This window comes from Palaemon carinicauda, chromosome 31, assembly GCF_036898095.1.
Source record: "Palaemon carinicauda isolate YSFRI2023 chromosome 31, ASM3689809v2, whole genome shotgun sequence".
Taxonomy (NCBI): domain Eukaryota; kingdom Metazoa; phylum Arthropoda; class Malacostraca; order Decapoda; family Palaemonidae; genus Palaemon; species Palaemon carinicauda.
In genome coordinates this window covers 85,038,924-85,043,923 of record NC_090755.1, presented here as the reverse complement: position 1 = coordinate 85,043,923, position 5,000 = coordinate 85,038,924, and the positions used below count along the sequence as shown (strand labels likewise).

Here is a 5,000-nt window from a genome sequence, read left to right as displayed (position 1 = left end):
GAGTGTACCTTTAAGCAAAAGTAATCGGTAATTATTTATACCGTTAAGAGGTGTTAAGAATAAAAACAAAAAAAAAATGCTACAATTCTAATAAAAATCCAGGTGAGAATGAAAATATTATTTCATGATACAAGTTTTCGAGAAAAAAAAATTGCTAAATGCGAATAAAAATTAAAGTTAAAATAAAAATAGAAATATTTAACGGTACAAGTTTTCTCATACAGGCGAAACATATTTGCTAAAATACGAATAAAAACATATTTCATGATAAAAGTTTTATAATAAAAAGGAACAAATATTTGCTTAAACACAAATAAAAATTCAGGAAATCTAACACCTTTATCGGAAAAAATATCATACATTTTAAAACATGCAAAACTGAATAAAAAAAATATTTAATAAATAATAAAACACTTTATATGTTGAGCTGTGAAAAAAGAGAGAGAGTAATTTTATGTAATTTTTGAGCAGTAATAAAAAATTAAATCTTGTAAATATAATTCCAAGATAATCCATCTGATAGGAATATAACGCTAATTAAAATTATTATTATCATTGAAATAATTAAATTTACTACAATCAAAATTATAAAATACAAATAGAGAACATGAAAGCCTTTAATTAAAAAAAAAAAACCCTTGAAAGCCCTTAATTAAAAAAAGCCCTTAAGAAAAAAAACCCTTGATTAAAAAAATCCCTTGAAAGCCCTAAATTAAAGAAAAAGCCCTTGAAAGACCTTAATTAAAATAAATGTAATTGAAAGCCCTTAATTAAAAAAAGCCCTTGATAGCCCTTAATAAAAAAAGCCCTCAATAATAAAGCCCTTGAAAGCCCTTAATTACAAAAAAGCCCTTAATCAAAAAAAGCCCCTGAAAGCCCTTATTTAAAAAAAAATATTTAAAGCCCTTAATTAGTTAAAAAGCCCTTGAAATCCCTTAATCTAAAAAAGCCCTTGAAAGCCCTCAATTAAAAAAAGCCCTTGATAGCCATTAATTAAATAAAAAGCCCTGGAAAGCCCTTAAATAAATAAAAAGCCCTGGAAAGCCCTTAATTAGAAAAAAAAACCCTTGAAAGCTTAATTAAAAAAAAAAACTTAATAAAAAAAAAACCATTGAAAGCCCTTAATTGAAAAATCCTTGAAAGCCCTTAATTGAAAACGCCCTTGAAAAAAAGCCCTAATCCATAGTAATTCCATTAGGCTACGATAACACACAATGGTTTCCATCAACGCTAAGCGGAGCAATATTATAGACAGATTACGGTCTGGCAGTCGTGCTACCAGGCCGATGTATCATTATTCAAACAAACGTGTGAGGTTTCTACAAATCAAAATCGAATGACATGCATAAAACCATTGTATTTGGTGGATTAAAACAGCTCTCTCTCTCTCTCTCTCTCTCTCTCTCTCTCTCTCTCTCTCTCTCTCTCTCTCTCTCTCTCTCTCTCTCTCTCGCTTATGAATGACAGAGACAAGGGACAGTGACAATTCCCTAGTAGGACTATGCCCTAGAGACTAGCGATATATAAATATAATCAGCTCCCAATCCTCCCTCTCCATCCAAGCTATTATTATTATTATTATTATTACTATCCAAGCTACAACCCTAGTTGGAAAAGCAAGATGCTATAAGCCCAGGGGCTCCAACAGGGAAAAATAGCCCAGTGAGGAAAGGAAATAAGGAAATAAGTAAATGAAGAGAACAAATTAACAATAAATCATTCTAAAATAAGAGACAACGTCAAAACAGACATGTCATATAATAAACTATCAACAACATCAAAAACAAATATGTCATAAATAAACTATAAAAAGACTCATGTCCACCTGGTCAACAAAAAAGCATTTGCTCCAACTTTGAACTTTTGAAGTTCTACTGATTCAACCACCCGATTAGGAAGATCATTCCACAACTTGGTCACAGCTGGAATAAAACTTCTAGAGTACTGCGTAGTATTGAGCCTCGTGATGGAGAAGGCCTGGCTATTAGAATTAACTGCCTGCCTAGTATTACGAACAGGATAGAATTGTCCAGGGAGATCTGAATGTAAAGGATGGTCAGAGTTGTGAAAAATCTTATGCAACATGCATAATGAACTAATTGAACGACGGTGCCAGAGATTAATATCTAGATCAGGAATAAGAAATTTAATAGACCGTAAGTTTCTGTCCAACAAATTAAGATGAGAATCAGCAGCTGAAGACCAGACAGGAGAACAATACTCAAAACAAGGTAGAATGAAAGAATTAAAACACTTCTTCAGAATAGATTGATCCCCGAAAATCTTGAAAGACTTTCTCAATAAGCCTATTTTTTGTGAAATTGAAGAAGACACAGACCTTATATGTTTCTCAAAAGTAAATTTACTGTCGAGAATCACACCTAAAATTTTGAAAGAGTCATACATATTTAAAGAAACATTATCAATACTGAGATCCGGATGTTGAGGAACCACCGTCCTTGACCTACTTACAATCATACTTTGAGTTTTGTTAGGATTCAACTTCATACCCCATAATTTGCACCATGCACTAATTCTAGCTAAATCTCTATTAAGAGATTCACCAACCCTAGATCTACATTCAGGGGATGGAATTGATGCAAAGAGAGTAGCATCATCTGCGTATGCAACAAGCTTGTTTTCTAGGCCAAACCACATGTCATGTGTATATAGTATGAAAAGTAATGGGCCAAGAACACTACCCTGTGGAACACCGGATATCACATTCCTATAATCACTATGGTGCCCATCAACAACAACTCTTTGAGATCTATTACTTAAAAAATCAATAATAATGCTAAGAAACGACCCACCCACTCCCAACTGTTTCAGTTTGAAAACAAGGGCCTCATGATTAACACGGTCAAAGGCAGCACTAAAATCAAGGCCAATCATCCGAACTTCCCGACCACAATCAAGGGATTTCTGTACAGCATTGGAGATTGTAAGAAGGGCATCACATGCTCCAAGGCCTTTACGAAAACCAAATTGCAAACTAGGGAGTAGATGATTACCTTCAGCAAACCTATTAAGACGTTTTGCCAGAAGACGTTCAAAAACTTTAGATAATATGGGAGTTATGGAAATTGGGCGGTAATCACTGGGACTTGAGCTACCACAAACACATTTACATAGAGGAGTAACATTTCCAATTCTCCAACTAGTGCTAAAAGCTCCTCTTCTTGCTAACTTGCGCAAAATAACAGATAACTTTGGAGCTAAGAAATCTGCTGTCTTTACAAAAAACAAAGGAAAAATACCATTTGGGTCTACACCTCCATAAGCATCAAGGTCCATCAACAAAGCTTTAATATCACGAGATCGAAAAGCTAAACTAGTTAGTTTAGCCTCAGGAAAACAGGAATGAGGAAGTTCAAGTTTTTCATTACTCTGTTTACTGTCAAAAACATCAGCCAAAAGGGTTGCCTTTTCCTTTGGACAGTGAGTGACTGAGCCATCTGGTTTAAGTAAAGGAGGAACTGTTGCATCTACACCAAAGAGTGCAGATTTAAGGGTAGACCACCATTTATGTTCCTGAGTTGTACCAGAAAGTGTTTCTTTTATGGTTAAATTGTACTCCTTTTCAGTTGAGGCATAAACTCTCTGAGCAAAAGCTCGAAGCTGAGTATAGTTGTTCCAGGTCAAATCTGATCTGTTACCCTTCCAAAGTTGATAGGCCTCCTGCTTCTCCAAAAACGCACGTCTACAATCATCATTGAACCACGGTTTGTCCTTCACTCGGTACCTTAGCACACGAGAAGGGATACGCCTATCAATTATGTTGACTAGATTCTCATTCAAAGGGACAACAGGATCTACACTATTATATAATTGTGACCAATTCAAGCACAAAAGATCATGTAAAATCCCATTCCAGTCTGCTTGGGATTTCATATAAATTTTACAAGAATATGATATATCAGGGACAGGCTGCTCAGTCTTCACTAATAATGAAATCAAGGCATGATCAGATGTCCCGACTGGAGAACCAACCTTACCAGTTATAACGCCAGGGGAGTCAGTGTATACAAGGTCCAAGCAATTACCAGACCTGTGAGTAGCTTCATTTATGATTAGCTCACAGCCTGATTCAGAGGCAAAGTCTAAAGCTCTTAAGCCATGGCGATCGGTAGGAGAGATAGAACTTAACCACTCCCTATGGTGAGCATTAAAATCACCAACAAAGACAAAAGAAGCCTTTCTATCATCTTCTTGTATCTTAGCCATAATGGTAAGAAGACAATCGAAGATAGAATCATCCATGTCTGGATTCCGGTAGATCGAACATAAATAAAAGTTGTTATGCCTGCCACAAACTTTTATTACCTGAATCTCATGACATCCACATTGATAGCAGGACTTATGAGAAGCAGGGTACTCGGTCCTAATATACACCGCCATTCCCCTGGCCCTAGGGATGGCATCACGTTTCAACATTATTGGCTTCTTAAAACCAGTTATAAGGAGCTCAGATGAGTGCCTCATATTAGAAACCAAAGTTTCTGAGCACAAAAGAATATCATACTGTCTGGACGCAACTGTAAGGTCTTGGATATTTGCATGAAGACCACGAATATTGCAATACAGAAGACGACATTGACGAAATCTAGGACGTACTGGTCCTGGATTTCGCTCAATGTCTCCAGACAGCATAAGAATTAATATAAATAAAAGAGAGACATCATACTTAAAAATAGATTAACAAGAATTATAACAAAAACAATACGTACAGAATTATAAACAAAGTGATTGATGATACCCATAGACTATAGTAAAAAGTCGGAAAAACTGGTCAACATGGAGGAGCCGATACACCATGCAAGGCTAAATACCCTCCAGGATAGCCACTTCAACTGAAGGGAGGACAGTAAGGATGGTTTTGAGAAGAAAAAGAATCAGAAAAAGGAAAAGACAACCTCTTGATAAACCACCAGGCATCCATGGCCCTTCTATTAAGCCTGCCCAACACACCATTTCAAAAAAAACAAGAGGAAGAAAAA

The 5,000-nt window shown here is 35.6% G+C and overlaps 1 protein-coding gene across 1 annotated transcript in view; it reads left to right on the top strand.

Moving 5' to 3' along the window:
- LOC137624599 (beta-1 adrenergic receptor-like) overlaps positions 1–5,000 on the top strand; it is a 151,582-nt gene that overhangs the window by 122,079 nt on the left and 24,503 nt on the right.